The sequence below is a fragment of the Xenopus laevis genome, chromosome 3S, assembly GCF_017654675.1.
Source record: "Xenopus laevis strain J_2021 chromosome 3S, Xenopus_laevis_v10.1, whole genome shotgun sequence".
Classification (NCBI taxonomy): Eukaryota; Metazoa; Chordata; class Amphibia; order Anura; family Pipidae; genus Xenopus; species Xenopus laevis.
Window position 1 is genome coordinate 79,809,461 of NC_054376.1, and position 17,695 is coordinate 79,827,155.

General features: G+C 37.0%; 1 pseudogene; it reads left to right on the forward strand.

Annotated features, from left to right (window-relative positions):
- Window positions 1-2,049: 2,049 nt before the first annotated feature.
- LOC108712360 overlaps window positions 2,050-17,695 on the forward strand; it is a 50,203-nt pseudogene continuing 34,557 nt past the window's right edge.

A 17,695-nucleotide genomic window follows, 5' to 3' on the forward strand; every position in this document is an offset into this window, starting at 1 on the left:
ACTGCTTAACTACAAAACGCAACACCACATACAGTACCACATTTCTCACCCACTTAATTCTATCTTCCCACTCCCACACCTTGTGTGTTACTCCCTTCCCTTTAGAGTGTATGCCTATGCATAGGACCTTCCTCACCTTTTTGTACTGGTATTGATTGTGATGTATGTAACTCCATATGTTCTATGTATATAATTCATGTGATTTAGTTGTATAATCACATTTACTCTACATTGCTACGCAATATGTTGGTGCTATATAAATACATGTTAATAATAATAATAATGAATTAGGGTGGGTTGTAAATACTCCAGGAGTCTGGATTTAGTCAGGTCACATAGTGTGACATGAAACCTGACCCTAAATTAAGGCCCTGTCTTAATGTGATAAATAACTCCATACATTTAGCCAATATACAGGTAGGTATCACTTCTACAATACTTTTTGTATTTGTTTGTTTTTTTATTTGTTATTTTTGCTACTGGCTAACACGGTACCAAAGTTTTTGTGAAGAGCATCCCACAAATTCAACAAACAAAGTCAACACAATTTTCAGTCAAATATAATTCTGTTGTATATTATCTCGCATGTTGTATTGAAAGACTTTTTTATATAAAGACAATTAAGACATGTATTTATAAAACACCAACATATTCAGCTGTGTTGGACTGTAAATGGGTGTATACAGTAAACCTACAAGAATACATACAAAAACAAAACAAAACTCAATACAAGAGGTATAGAGGGCCCTGTCCAAAAGAGCTTACAATCTAAAGAAAAAGGGTGAGTTAAGCCATACAATGGCCAAGTCTCTTCAGTATCTGACCAATCAAATGGATGAATGTGGAATTTCTGGTAATTCCGCAGGAAACTTTTCTGGTGCAGAGTGCTAGCGATGTGGTTGGCATTGCAAATGTGGCTTTAAAGCTAGAATTGACCCTATTCACTACCCATCAGCGAATGCACCATATGCTGGCTGACATCCAAGCTATAACTAAATCAGACCAGGCCCTTCAGCTCCCATTATTCCAATATGCATGCCCCCTCCATTTGTGGCAGGTGGCAGAGTTTAATACACAGAAGTGGCTGGGCAAGAGTACAGTACAGCAGTTCCTGTGGTGTCATTCTGTCCCTAGGGTTGCAATCTTTTCTGGAAAGATATTTATCTTTCACATTGACTCCTAGCGCCATTTTTGGGCAGGCCAGCCAGGTTAGGGTTCCCAGATCAACTGAAAATTCAGAGACATCTCTTGATTGAGCTAGAAGGGATACACTGATAGCAATTTATTTGAATGCTATCAATTCAGCTCTGCAACTTGCATTAATTGGAAATAGCCCTGGATTGAAGGGATCTGGTAAGCCTGATAGAAAACCCTACCTGTCCCTTGGGACCCTCCACAGTTGCTGTGTCTGCACTATGGTAGTCAGGGCCGTCCATCAGGGCGGGACAGTCATCTTGGACCCAGCAGAATTTAAGGTTAATGGGGGGGGTCTGGACTGTGCTGCATTTTCTAGATTAGCTGGGCCCCTTTTGAGTGTGCGAGCCTAAGCCGCGAAAGGAGGTGAAGCCATGAATAGACCAAAAGCAATGAAAGGAGCTGCTATCAATGAGGACAAGGAAGTGGCCTTTTTTACTGTGGTGTGTGGGGTCTGTGGTAGTGGACAGGGACCAGAAAATACAGCCCCCATTATTTCTGATGGCTGCCCTGATAGTAGTTATGCCACTGGCTGTGTCTATGTCCTGGCATTGTCCAACATACCTTTACCAAAAATAGTATTAATCACTTTAATCCTTATGTGTAGGGTCAGCTTGTGTGATTGGTCCTGCAGGTTTGAAAGCCTGGATTTTAATATTCTTAATAACCTCCTTCTATTAAATGTGTCATGTAACAGAGACTATGGCATGAAAATATGGATAAAGGGAATTCATTCAGGAAACTGCTGTATTGTAGAAAGTCACATGTGTTTAGCAGTCAGGACGGCTAAGGTAGAAATGTGCAGGAAACCGGAGAGTTAACTCTTGGCTTGCCTGGGTAGGAGGAGTAACTGTGTTTGTGACAGGAAGGCAGAGGGTTAAGTGTGGGCTTCATGGTGGGGGCTGTCCTCTCGTATCTTTTCTTGCCTTACTCTCAGTTCTCAGCAGCTGGAAGATGGCGACGGTGGAGGGGAGCGAGAAAGAGCAAACTGAGCCTTTCTGCACTGCCCAAGGGGACACAGATAATGTAAGTGCCTCATTGTACTCAAGTTACTCCGTGAAAGTGTCTGTACTGCCCCAGCAGTGGGATAGGGGAGGGGGTTTGCTTTGAGCTCTGCATTGTGTTTAGGAGCTGTCACTGGTTGCTGATAGTGCTGACTTCAGTGATTTGCATTGATAGCCTTCTGCCTCCAGATGTTTCTGAACTACAATTTCTACCTCAATCCAGCTCCTAGCAGAACACTGGAAGATGTAGTTTTGCATGGCTCTAGGATAATTATTCCGCTCTAAATGCGCCTGCACTAGCACATTTGTTGTATTTGTTATACTGAAATGTTATTACACTCTCTGGCTCAGGGGGATAGAGAAGACGTTACAATTATGACTGTATAACGAGGGCTGCTCTATTCGGCCTTGTTGCTAGTTATTGCAGTGGTGACAAAAACCGTGGAGGTATACTGAGCAAGCCCTGCTTTATCTTATATCCTAATGAGATCACTGATTTATAATTAACTTAATTTACTTTCCATTTCCTTACATAGGGAATCAAATACTGGCTATTTGGTAACAGTCACAACTAATAGGGACAGCTGCTTGGATTTGCACTAGTTATAAGGCATTTCCTGAGATTCCATATCGTTTCCACCTAGCAGTCTATTATGGTTTCTGTTTTGTAATGTTGTTGGATGTTGTTTTTCACAGAATTCAAATCACATAAGATTGTTTGATAATGGGGGATACACATCAAATACATCATTAAAATATCACAAACAGAATACAACCCCTAATAATGTATATATTCAAATCTGAGAAAACCTTTTAAAAATGCATAAGAAGTCGACTTGTGAATCACTTAAACACCACATGACTTGGGTCTGGATTTGGTTTGGCTGAACAATTGGTATTCTGTTAAGCCCTGTTAAGAGCTCTCACATACAAATGTTTCTTTATGCATTCCTGTGTGGTGGATCTTTCATGTGTTCCACCGCAGGGGAACTCGGAAGGTATTGCAGCCCAGTGTATTCTATTAATTTGTACTTACTGTGATGCAGGCAGATGCTGCAATACAGTCACATCTTATCAAGTTGCGTTCCACCTGTGTTAACGTTGTCTGCGCCACAGCAAGTATGAACTAATAGCAAGTACAGGGCTGAATTAATACAGGAAAGATCCACTGCAGGGGAATTCAGGAAGAAATGCTCATGTGTAATAGCCCTTAAAATGGTTGGCTTAAGCACACTAGTTGATAAGTAGGCATTTTTTATTTTCAAAATGATGCATGTCTAATGCTAACAAATCCCTGCTATCACTTCTTCTTATGTGGTGGTGCCCTAAGGTTCTGTATTTGGGCTGCTGTTATTCTCACTGTGCAATCTGTCACAGACTGAGAAAGGATGAGAAAGGTTTCAGCCAATGTTTTGGTTTAAAAACATCAGCTGTATGATATCCATGTATACATATTCCCTAATGATGTGTGGGCTAGCACAAGACCTGCCTAATCCCCGGGTTTACCTGTGGGTCAGGCAGGTTTGAGCCAAAAATTGGGCCAGCAAATGAGGTCCATGTCAGGTGCAGATTGTACTTGCCCTGCTGCAGCTCACATACATTTTTATTTTTTGGTTCTGTTGCAGGGCTTCCTTGTCTTTGGTGGAACTTCCTAAAGGCCACCCCATGATATTATCTATGATGTCAATTAGGGGCAGGTCTTGCATGGGTTCAGACCATGAATTTATTCTCTTAACCTTGGACCAGGTTGGGCCAGTAAGGATTAGGGTGGGTGTGGGTTGGAAAATTTCTGAACTCCACATCTGTTATATATCCACCCAACCCCCAGTAACCTCCGAAATTTGCACTGATATCCCTAACTGCCACTTGGCTCCGTTTTTCTGTATGAATCAAGGTACCGTAATCACAGATTGAATCTAACTAACTGATCCTACAACTTCTCTCTTTTATTAGTGTGGATGACAATCCCACTAAACCCTGTCAACACAACATTCTGCTTGACACTGATCTTTGGCCCTTGCCTGTATCTGTATAAATACCAGAGTTATTTTTTCCAATGCAATATTGGTGAAATCCGGCCTTTTGTCACTAAAGCAACAGTTATTGCCTCTGCAACCTCACTGCAACCTGTTATTAATTGGCCTCATTTACTCTGAATTCTCCCATATAAAATGTCCCTTAAACTAAAGTCAAAAACCAACTTTTAATGCACCAGCATAAGTATACATTGCAGGGACAGCCTTCCCCTTGTATATAATTATTTACAGTGGCGTTTGTAGATGTAAATGGGCCCTACATTTCGGCCCCTTTGATTTCGGTAATAAGATATATGTTGATCTGCTTAAAGGGCAAGTCAACCCCAAAATAGACATTTTAAAACATTATTCTATGCAACTTTCTAATATACATTTGTTACACATTTTCTATGGTTTTTAATTTATTTGTATATTTATTGCTATTGAAAGCAGTATTTGGCTGTCCCTTTATGTTCTCTGCCCTGATGTCTAAGACTGTTGATACATTGTAAGAAAAGGTAGTTGATTAACAGACCAGACTTGCTGGGGAACCAAGACTTTTGCAACATTGTTTAAAAAGTAACAAGCAGCAAGTGCTGCTTTCAATAGCAAATGTATTTTACAAAAAATGTTAAAAGCACTGACAATTTTTAATAAATATATATTGGAAAGTTGCTTAGAATTATGTTTTCTTTTTATCAGGCAAATTATTTGGGGGATGACTTGCCCTTTAATACATTTTTTAGGAGGGCTTCCTTTCCTAACAGATGTATTAAAGCTAACTTAAATAACTGACTCCAGCACAGACAAAATATAACAAAATAACTGACTCTTGCAGAAATCTTACATGTATATGTAGAGTGGCAGTATTTCCGTCAGTTATTTTGAAACCGTGACCTCTAATATATCTTAAAGGCAACGGGAGCACCACTACAAAGAATGTATTAGAACTGTCCATTAAAATGTGACTCCAAATCCTACATGAAGAGATAAGGTAGAGACAAATTAATGGGAGAGGGGGACTGCTTTGTAACTATTTTATTCCAGTGCAGAATTTTTAATTAAGCATATATAGAAAGTGTTTTATTTCAATGAGATGACACTTGTATTACATTTTCGTAATTGTTCCCCTTTAACAACATGAACATAAGTGATATACTCTTCACATTTCCTGTAACACAAGAAGTTGGGTGTGCAGACTGAGAGAGCAAGAGCTTGGGGAGGGGGGATCTGCAGACTGGAGAGTAAGAACCAGAGTGCCATATGGACCGGCAGTGGTGAGCAGTGAATTTTGAATAAACAGGCCTCTGCAAAACGGTGTCATTTGTAAAATTTCCTAGTGACATTCATTTTATAAAGTCCGTATGGAGAGACTCATAAGATGTATTATCACAGGCCATCCATTTTCAATAAGTCAAACAGTAATATACTATAGTCATTCATGCTTCCTAATTAAAGGGAAATCTGGATTAATTGAGACCACGTGTTGTCCCGTAGTAGCCCAAGACAAAATGGCACAATTTAAATAAACTGTGTTCTAGTTTTGTGTATTTTTAACATAAGTTCAATTGTATTGCCGCAGAAAATTTTCCAGGGTGAGTGAGCAATGTCATCAACCAAAAGCAACCTGTTCTGCTAAAGTTATTCCAGGTCTTTAGGAATAGAAGTATTTCCAAACCCCAGAAATTCACTCACAGTTTACATAATTGTGTTACTGGGGGGGTTTGTTTAGGTATTTTAGGAGTATAAATCACGAAAATGCGTTGCATGTATAACACATTAATAGGTGATATTATTTAGGGAGAAAGGCTCTATCCCTATGTCACAGTTCTGTTATACTTGTGGTGCAGGTTCAATTCTCATATCAAGTATTTAGGAAATCTTCTAATTTTCTTGCAGAGCTTTCCATTAGAATGTTCATGCAGCAGGGAAACAAACTGTAAAGATTTCATTCCATTAGGTGCACCTCCTATGTAAATATTGAAATCATTGGCTAAACTACCAGCCACAAATGTAAACCATACCTGGTACAAACAAAATGGAAAACCACGACAAACGGGTAATTTGTGTTACAGGAAAACAAAATTGAACAAAATTCCCAATGATTCACAGGTAGTAGCTAGTGATCGCTCTATAGTTGCATAGCACCCAATACGCATTTTTCATTTGTTGTTATTATCATACTATTTCCATGGTAGATATTAGAGGGAATGTGCATGATAATAATTTAGGTTAATTAAGTATAGTGATGGGCGAATTTATTCGCCAGGCACGAATTTGCGGCGAATTTGCGCGATTCGCCGCCAGCGAATAAATTTGCGAAACGCCCGCGAAAATTTGCGGCAAAAAATTCTCCGGCGTCAAAAACGGGCGCCGGCGTCGAAAACGAGATGCCGGCGCCGTTTCGCAAATTCTTTGCCGTTTTGCGAATTTCGCACGAAATTCGCGCAAATTCGCCCATCACTAATTAAGTACACAAACAGGCATGCAAATAGCTGAAATTGACTGCATTACTATTTACTGCATGTATTCTTTTGATAGGATTTTGAATGCACTAAGTACTTTTTGCTAAAATTAGTTACATGTATGACTGGGCTTGATTAGTGTAAGGTTACTGTGGCATTTCATTTTCTGTGCACAGTAGTTAATCACATGTAGTTTTGTTTTTATCAGCCTAATTTACCTAGTAACCTCAGAGTCAATTTGTTTTCTAATACTGCTGTGTGTTCTGGTGCCAGTAAACATAAATGTACAGGCACAATTTCAGTGTACATTACTACTGCCCATGCCTCCATTTTCTCTAAACTGAATGAGGAATGTCCAATATCTCTGTCTCGATGTGCAGTTGGTTGAGAATCCTAGTGTGTTGCTAGGCAACGTGTTTTCAGATTACAAAGTGATACCCTTGCACTGTGATTTTGCTTTGCCTCACTTGCTGTGTACAGAACCAGTATTACATTGCTTTTACCGTGAACAGGTTGAATACTGCATGCTTTGAGGATTACTGATATTCATACCCTAAGCTCAAAGGGGTTTTTTCACCTTCCAACAATTTTTTCAGTTCATTTGGTTTCAGACAGTTCATCAGAAATAAAGACTTTTTCCAATTACTTTCTATTTTCTATGTGTGACTGTTTTTCTAATATTGAGTTCAATTTTTCACCTTCTAAAGCAGCTCTGGGAGGGGGGGGGTCACCGACCCTGTAAACTGTTCTAAACTGATACATTTAGTTGATACATTTCGTATCTTTGTCCCTGCTGAGCAGAATCCATGGCTTTCATTAAAGGCAGCTGTTAGAATTGATACAATAGTTGCTAATACTCTACAGATGCTGCTGAGAAATGGATCAACTTAATGTTGCAAAATTGTAACAGTGCAGAATTTGTACCTGAATTACTGTGCTGCCAGACACCAGAGACTGGGACTTAAAACTTTGATTCTGAAAAACCTGTAAAAAATTTAAAGTAATTGTTTTTTTGGTGGAACAATCTGAAAACAATTGGTTTGTGGAAAGTGAACAACCCATTTAAACGTATGCTCTGTTGTGTTACAAAAAGTAGTCCATTATTTTCCATGCCTTCTGCTTCTAATAAACTGAGGCTGTGCCAATTATTGGTGTAATGGCACCCACAGAGTTTCTCTACTGCCTGAAACCAACCTAGCCTGATATGAATCTGCATCTGAACTGCATGGACGGTGTGGCATAAACTTAGTGAGCATTTGCAGTTACGCTTGAATTCTGTTAAAAGACATCATATTTCTGCACAATTTGGCCATTGCATGTGTTTCATGCTGTTTTGAAAAGATTACATAAAATAGAATTTTGTTTGTTTTGTTTGTTTACAAATTACTTAAAGGGGTTATTCACCTTTTTACTATGATGTAGACTGTAGTGTTCTGACACAATTTGCAGCTGGTTTTCATTACAGCAATCTGGTTGCTAGAACCCAATTACCCTAGCAAGCATTCGTTGATTTATATAAAAGACAAGAATATGAAGAGAAGAGGAGAATAGAAACATAAGTTCAATCACAGAACCTATAAGCAATGGCATGATGCATTTTTTTTTTACCAGTTAGTATTATACTGTATGTGTTTAAAGTTGTAAGTACATGGGTGTTTTTTTAAATAAGTGCCTTTAAAAGTTATTTTTTGTCTACATGGATGTTCTTTTCTTCTGTGTAATTACCACAGCTTAACTGCTTGTAAATGTATTTCTACGCCTACACCAGAGTAGTTAATTATATGTTGACAAGATCCAAATATCTAAATTAAAGGCCTCCTCTTTGCTAAGCATTGTGCTTTGTAAAAAAGAACATTGCAAGTAGAGTAGATGTTGTACTTTGCATTTTATTTCTCTAAATGGTTTATAGGCCACAAAATGGTACCTGTTTTACATCTCCTAGTGTGCACAGTGGAAGACTGAAGCAAATTAATCGTTGTTTCACATTTTGCCTGCCCTGACACTAATAACCTCGGAATGGTAGGCAGAGGTGCAGGAACAGTTAGGGGTTTTGAAAAACCCAAAGTTGGCATCTATAAGGCTTGCTAAAGCTCAGTTGTTCTTCTAGTTAAAGCAGACCTGTTTTGTACATGCTTTGAAATTAACAAGCACAAGTTCAGGTTCTCTGTTCATATTATATTTTATTCTGGTGAAAACTCAGTGCAAATGCCCCAGCAGTTTACACACAACAGAGAGTCAGTTAGGAAAATTACAGACCAGGATAAAAATGGGTGCAAACACTTAGCTCTTGTGGCTTTCCAGAGTTCAGTGTAGATGCAATCTGTCCCTTTGTTGGCATGGCCAGCATATTGTGCAGTACAAGGGAGCTGTGTACTACTTGAGCAAATGTTAATTATGGACCTTGTATCCACAGGCCCTTTTGCTTGCACATGAGTAATGCTGATGCTAATATGTTTTTATTATGTTGTATGCCATGTGCTGTTGCATCTAGTATTTAATATGCTGCAGACAGAACAGTTATTGGAGAGGGATCTGTAAAGTGATCACTCAGTAGTTGGAAATATGGATGTAAATAGAATATAACTATGCCAAGTAAGGTATACTATGTCGAGATATATAGTAGAAGAGGCATCTCCCTTTCAAAGCTAAGCCTTCTAGAGGGTAATAATAATGGCTTTTCATTCATTAGTATAATTTTGTCCTTTGCTCAAGGGTCTTCCTCCTTGGAATATTCAATATGTTAGGTTTGGACTGTTTGTTCCTTTTCATATTACTGGGTAACATTTAAGAGCTCAATATGTAGAGCTATAACATTGATGAGTTAGTTTTAGCAAGTTCACATTGTAGACTGGGCCAGAACTACTTCATTTAGGAGACAAAAATGTCTTGTGTCAAAAAATCAGACTTAGCTAGCCCAGAATTATTAACTGAAAACCCATAGCTATTACTGTAAGGAGACATTATGCTCTAGCTAACAGACATAACAGAAGATCTGTAGTGTATCTGTCTTTCAGGCTAGTCATACAAAAAGCTGCTGAGAGTCACATGCTTGAAAGCAGCTACCAATAAAGGTAATGTTTAAATTACAGAGCACTTCTAGCCCCTAGTAAATCTATTTTGCACCCACACAGACTGAAAGCAGTATTATTCTACAAACTATTGAAGGGGCCTTCCATAGGAAAGCAGAGTAGCATGTGAAGTAAGCACTATTAAAAGCTGCTAGCATACACACAGTAATCTAGCAGAGCAAATGGTAATGACTATTATGCATGGCATATATAGAAAAGGTTAGTTCCTTAGTTTGTACTGAGTTCAAACTGTGTTCTAGTACAAAACATGTACTTGTGAAACAGATATTATAGATAACCTTATTTAAAATCCTGAATGCTCCAGAATGAAGTAAAATGATGTCTTGCATGATGCAAATGATCAACTTTTGCCCCAATGTGGTTAGCTTAAATCTATTTCCCCCAGTTTATTTAGTGTTTTTATTTTATAGATTCATGTATGGTCACTGTTCTGGGATCAAACAGAAGACAGGGCTTTACATTTTACTTTATAGCCTGATGTATTAACGAACACCCTTGTATCCACCGTTGTTTAGTTTCCAGGGCTTTTAGTTGGAATATTTACTGTAGGTCTGTAGTCTGTGCCAGTTGGGATATTTATCTACCTTAATTCCTATTTCCTTGTTCATCAGTTTGTTTTTTTAGAGGAAATTATTGGTATTTTGCATTACATAAATGTAACCAAAGTAGTAATTTTATAGCATTATTTGCAAGGGATCATTATACTACTATAAAGAGTAAGTATTAAGAATCCATACAACCAGTAAACATTTCCTTGGTAAAAAGGGTAGTTCTTTTGGGGTAAAATAAAAAATACAAGTAATGTTGGTTTTCTTTTTGGTGAATACAATGCATTGCTATCAATCTTAGCTGTTGGCATAAGACGCTAATAATGTAAACTAAACAAAAGGAAAACATGTAGAACTTCCCCCATCATGGAATCCAAGTAAATTACTGATGTGAGTTTCTTTTTCTTGATGTGGATAATGCATTGTTGTACAAGCAAAATTATAGGCTAGCTTCCCATCCTATAGGTTGGATGTAGACTGAAATACTGTCTTGTGAGACAAGCTCTTCAGCATATGGAGTGGTTTGCACAAGGAGCATACTTTGGCAAAAGGAAGCCCTTTATTGTACACCTGCTTCAAGAGTTCTTTTTTTTTGTGTTGTGCTAGTAGGCACTCCTGCTTGCCATCCATTGAATTATACTCCATTATTGCACCCTTTTTTGTAGGAAAAGCAATTAATGTTAAATATGGGGTAAAACACATACTGTTTGGTCTGTATACACACTAAATAACCAACTGTTTTTCATTGTTATTAATGAGAACCCAGAGGCCTCCTTGACTATATTTTATGGAGCTTGCAGATTTACAAAACAATAGTTTATTCTCAAATTTTACGATACTCCGAACTAAATCACACCACAAATAAAACTACTGGCATATTGTTGTTGTTTTTTTCTAGAAGAAAGACTTTAATGTGGAAAATCTGAGCAAACCAGAATTACGCTTTCTTTTAAGTATTCTAGAAGGAGAATTGGAAGCAAGAGACCTTGTTATTGAAGCCTTAAGGGTAAGTTGTACTTCTTGTGCTGTGTCTTTTTAATTATGTCATATAGTCTAATAATAGCATTAAGTGCAATTTGAATAATTATACATATTCATTTTTATGAGTGACCTTCAGTTTAAAGGGAAAATTATGCAGATAATTTTATATTTTTCAAAATTTACATGTATAACATATATCTGCACTGTATACAGTTTTACTATGCAGGTTGTTGTCCTATCTTTGCTTAATTATTTTTCCTTATTTTTTAATAGAACTGCCATTTTTGGTAAGCGTGTTCTTCTTTTTAATCCTACTATAGCCCTTGTGTAACAGTGCAAAGGAGTATTTTTTTTTGTTTAAAAATCACCTTATAGGTAATGTAGTTGTCTTAAAGGAACAGTTCAGTGTGAAAATAAAAACTGGGTAAATAGTCTGTCCAAAAAAATGTAATGTATAAAGGCTGGAGTGAACAGATCTCTAATAAAACAGCCAGAACACTACTTCCTGCTTTTCAGCTCTATAACTCTTAGTCAGTGACTTAAAGGTACATGGTACATTTCTGTTCAGTGAGTTTGTAATTGACCCTCAGCATTCAGCTCAGATTCAAAAGCAACAGATATGACCAATGTGGCCCCCCTCAAGTCTCTGATTAGCTGTTTGATAACGAACATCTGATTGGTTGCTATGGGTTACTATATGTGGGCTAACTAAGACTTTATTAACCTTTAGTTGTAAATCTTTATATTTTAAAGGAATATAAGTGGGATTAAAACCATGGAAATGGATACTGCTGCCAATATACACCCACATTTATTTTGGTGTATCTTACGTTTTACAAATAGGGTTTTTTGTATTTTATTGATTTATAAAAATATATTGCATAAAACAGCTCATATGTAAAACCCTGCTTCATTCTTCATTTAAATATACCATTTTCGTAATAACATACTTTTTTAGTAGTATGTGCCATTGGGTAATCCTAAAAAGAAAATTGCCATTTTAAAAAACAAGGGCAGCCCCCTGGGATCGTATGATTCACGGTGCACACAATCATACCAAACAATCTTTACTTGTTAGAGCCAATTAACAGACAGAGTTCTGTCTTTTACTTCAACACTTCTTCCTGCTACAGTTAGGGTAGGACTACATGGACGTTTTCGGCGCGATCTGACGTGCTGCGACAAAACGCCTGCATCAAGTCGCAACGTCTACATTCGACAGTCGTGTCACTTCGGATCGACGCTTCATCCAACATTTCTATCTCTTATCTTATTTCTGTGGCATGCAACTTGTCGCAGGCGTTTTTTTGCAGCACATCGAATCGCGATGAAAACGTCCATGTAGTCCTACCCTTAGAGTTGCAATATTTCTGGTCAGGTGATCTGAGGCAGCACAGAGTCCATCACAAAATGGTGGTTCAAGGCAAGAGATATATATATATAAATATATGCAATTTAATTTGATATAAACTGTCTGTTACTCAAGTATTCATTTTGGGGGTATTAGTTTTCCTTTAAGTTATGACAATGATTAAGTACAGATATGGGACCTGTTATTCAGAATACTTAGGACCTGGGGTTTCCTGGATAAGGGGCCTTTCCGTAATTTGGAACATCATACCTACTAAAAAATCATTTAAATATTAACCCAGTACGATTTTTTTCTCCCTCCAATAAGGCTTTATTATATCAAGTACAATGTAGCACTTTGAGAAATGGTAAAAAGGAAAAATGTTATAACATTTTTTACAATTTTGCATTATTTAATTACAATTTGAATTTATGGGAGATTACCTTCCTGTAATTTGGAGCTTTCTGGATAAAGGGTTTCTGGATTACAGATCCTTTTCACAATATTTTTCACTGTACTATATGCTAAAGCAAGAAACTGAATTTTGAGAAAGAGAAGTATAAAAAAGATAAAGGATGGTAAAGATTAAATATGAAAATCATAAAATAACGTATCACTGGGTTTGTCTCTGGTCCCTTAAGGATCTTTATTGCTATATCAGCTTAATTATTAAATTCTATCTGTACCTCTTTGTTTGCTCTCTGGGTCTTTCAGTATGCAAGCCAGTCAAAACAATATTTTATTAGTTCTTTCAGATTTTGTTGGAAAATAAGTTTTTTCTTAAATGGAGCCATAATCAGTAATTCATCTGCAGATTGTTATGTTTTTCAAATATTTTTAGCCATAAATGATTTATAATTGAACCATGTGACCTGGTGCAGTAGAGAACCTTTTTGCCCACATAATCTCCAACAGGACTGTTATGTCAAAGAAACCTTAGAAATTTCCAACAAGTACCATCTTTTTTACGTTAAAATTCTGATGGATTTTACAATTACAATGTATAGTTTATATAAACAAGCTGTTGTGTAGCCATGGAGGTCACCATTCAAAGCTGAAAAAGGAGAAAAGGCACAGGATACACAACAGATAACCTTTGCAGCATACAATGGGATTCTTGAGAACATATCTGTTCTCTAATGTGTATATTGTGCTTGAATGGCTGCCCTCATGGCTAAACATCTGCTTGTTTATATAAATTATAGTAGAGTTTCTGAAGCAAACACACCAGTTGTACCATTGCAGGGCAACACTACATTATATTTTCATTAGTTTAGGACACTTTTTTTTGGTGTTACTGTTCCTTTTATAATTTTTTTTACAATTGTAGGCAATAAGTGCAGGAGCTCAGTATTTTGTCTCTCTGCCAAAAAGCCTGTTATTTAGTAAAGTTTCAGAAAGTTTGATATCCTGCACTGCCACCAGAAAAAGATACAAAGAGAAACTTGGGACATTAATCCTGGACTGCTGTCAGAGTTGTATGGTATGACCTTCAACGAAGACTTGAATTGAATAATTCTGGCAACCACTGACTGACTGTAAAGGAGAACTCAGAAGTACTTGATCCCAATGAGAATTGCTTAGCCATTGCATACCCTTTAGGACTGGGATCCATCTTGTAATGCTTTGAACTGTTTTTCGATCAGAAAGATGTCCCCAAATGTTATTTTGATGTGAATAGGTAATATTGTATTGACAATTTTTGTTGTTGAATAATGAGGCTATGTTTCAGTTTTGTGTGTACTTGTTTGGCATCACCAACAATATTATTTTATACATATAGGGCCCAGTGACTCTTTATAAATATTTATTTGACAGTAGGGAACTACAAAAGGTGCATAGACGTTTATGTGTAAACTACCGTATATACTTGAGTATAAGCCGACCCGAGTATAAGCCGAGGTACTGTACCTAATTTTACCTACGAAAACTGGGAAAACTTATTGACTCGAGTATAAGCCTAGACACAACTACAGCCCTGTCTCCCAGCAGCGCACATTCGCCAAAGCGACCCCCCCAGCAATCAACCAGACTTCTTTGCAAAGTTGATGGTGACAGAGAATTGCCAAACGGATTACTTTATTCTTTCATATAACCAACAGAGGGCGCTGTGTGATATTGCAGTCTCTCCCCAAGCAAACTGTTGGTATAGGAATGATTAAAAGTGACTGCAATCTCAGCTACTGCCCGTTGACTCGAGTATAAGCCGAGGTAGACTATTTCAGCACATTTTGGATGCTGAAAAACTCGGCTTATACTCAAGTATATACGGTACCTTTGTCAGCATAGATAAATTATTCTGCATGAAAAGGTTATTTATATTTCAAGATGGAGAACTCTGAAGAGTTATTTGATTACTTGGTTAATACTTGCCTTTCACCAGACCACAGTGCCAGTGCTCAAATGCTTAATACAGAAGGCTTCAGAAGCTGTTCAGCAGGTGGCACATTGTATACTTGCCAGGCCCTGATTAGTTAAATAGAATTGGCAAGAGAATGACGAGCAAAGCTGCCAAAAGGGTGACGATAACTGTTAGTCTGTCCTGGCACAAGTTCCTTGTTATAGCAAGAGAACCATTTTTCAAGTTGGCTTGAGTGTCTGATTTGTGTTTTATCCCCAAGACTTTGAAAGGCATGCAAATGAGTTTCCTATGTTAAAAGCTGATTCAGTAATCTGTGGTATAAATTAGGTTTTTTGAAGGCATTCCTGATGACAAAATGGCAACTCCTTCACACTATACGTACCCAGAATTTTTGTCGTTTTGTGAATTTTTGGCAAAGCAAAACGGCTCCATTTCGCCCATCACTACTTGATGAAAGATCATTTAGTAGCAAACACACATTTCATACATTGAAGGGGATATATTATCAAAAATAGAAAATTGATCTACAATTCCTACATTACAATTAATGGTTTCTATCAATATTCTAGAGTTAAATTAATGTGAAATAGACTCTAATTTAAGGTAATTTAAACAGTGTGGCATGATCAAGTGGTTGATATAAAGGGCACACTGTAGATGGTTTAATAGTAGTACTCCACAATATTGAAATTAATTCCAGGGACCTAAGTGTTAATCTGCCCATTTCTAATTATTTTTTCTTAAGTCATTTGTATTGGGACACATTTTATATTGGACTTCTGAAAACTCTTAATCTTTATGATTGTAATAACAGCAGATAAGTGCCTTGGAATCCACTGCAGCCTCAAAGGTTATTATTGTTAATCCACTGGCATTTTGGATAATGTTTACTAAGGGTCGAAGTGAATTTTCTAATTCAAAACTTAGAATTTTTAAGTAATTTTTGGGTACTTCGACCATCGAATAGGCCAAATTCGACTTCAACTTCAATTCGAACTGAAAAAACTTCGAATATTCGACCATTCGAAAATCGAAGTACTGTCTCTTTAGAAAACTTCGACACTTCACCACCTTAAACCTGCAGAATTGCTATGTTGGCCTATGGGGACCTCCTAGAACCTATAGCCAACGTTTGAAAGATTTGAACGATTTCTACGATCGATCGTACGATTTTAATTCGATCGAAAACTGCTAAATTTAATTAAAAAAAACATTGACTATCGAATTTTTTCAATTCAATGGTCAAATTTCAAAGCTTTAGCACTTCGAAATTCGACCCTTAGTAAATGTGCCCCCTGGGTGTTAAGCAATTTGAGTTATTAATGCATGGAAAGGTTCCTTTTCTGTGATTTGTTAGGCTGGTAAGAACAGCAATGCAAGCGCTTTCAGGTTAATTTCTTCAAGAAACTGTTTGGTGTGTAGGTGTTTATACTATATACATCTTTGGTATAATGGATGCAGTTGGAAGCAGAAGTATGGGGGACATCAGAAGGTAATAGGCAGTGTAGGGCTTCTGTATAATGAGGGCCTTTGACGTGGCATATGAGCTTACTTATTTTGGCCTTATTTATTTTTTTTTGTAACAATTCTTTTTGAAGGCAAGCTGTGTGCTGGCAATTTTTTTCGGTTTGTGTTAATTTAAGATGGAATTTAAAGGCAAAGCTGTGGAATCAGAAGTATTTTTTTTGCTATCTAGAGTTGGAGTCAGAGTAGCCAAAAATGTACCAACTCAGGCTCCTATTCAATTTAAATACAAGCAGTGAAAATAATCAAATCAGATGTAAGCGCTTCTATGAAGGAGATAATGGCAGAAGAAATTCTGTTTCTAAGAACAATACTTCAGTTAATTTTGTATTCTACAGCTATATGCCAGGTTCAATGAATATACAAGTTGTTTTAGGTTTTCCAAATGTTTTTGGTTTTAACTTTGATTTTGTTTTATAATTACCAAAGGATTACCAATACAATGGTGGTTTATCGGTTATGTTACCTGTGCTTTTTCTAATTTTTTCCAGCTTGAATGGCTGCCCCCATGGCTACACAGCAGCTTGTTTATTATACATTATAGTAGTGTTTTTGAAGCAAACATGCCAGTTTCACCAGTGCAGAGCAACCGTAAATTATATTTAAATTGCTTTGATACATGTTTTTGGTGTTACAGGATGTTCCTTTAAAAATGAGAAGGTACCATAAACTGAGGAGTCCAAGTCGAAGCATTTATGTACCTACTCCACAGCCCTGTTTAAAAGGAACCTCTATACAACTTTTTTTGCACAAAACAAAATGCAATTCCAATATACATTCATTGAAACGTTTGCATTCAACTGTATACCATTGAAATGTTTAAGCACTCCTGGCCTAATTGCACAATAAGTCGAGTTTGTAAGTGAAAAGTAAGAAGCTACTACAGCAGTGTTAAGTGTAGTAAAAAAAAAAAACAACATTTTAAAATGTCAGAAATGAAGTATTATACATCATTTAAGGGAAATTAAACATGTTTAGGATTAAGTATTAAAGAAGAATAATTCTAGTGGGTACATATTTTCAGAAATAAAGCTGCAGCATTCCTTCATGTAAAGAATATGTATTGTATATATTTACATGTATTTCATGTAATGTCCAGGATTAACTGCCTGTCATTACTATGTTCTAGTTTATTTACATCAGTGGGTGAAGTAATCAAACT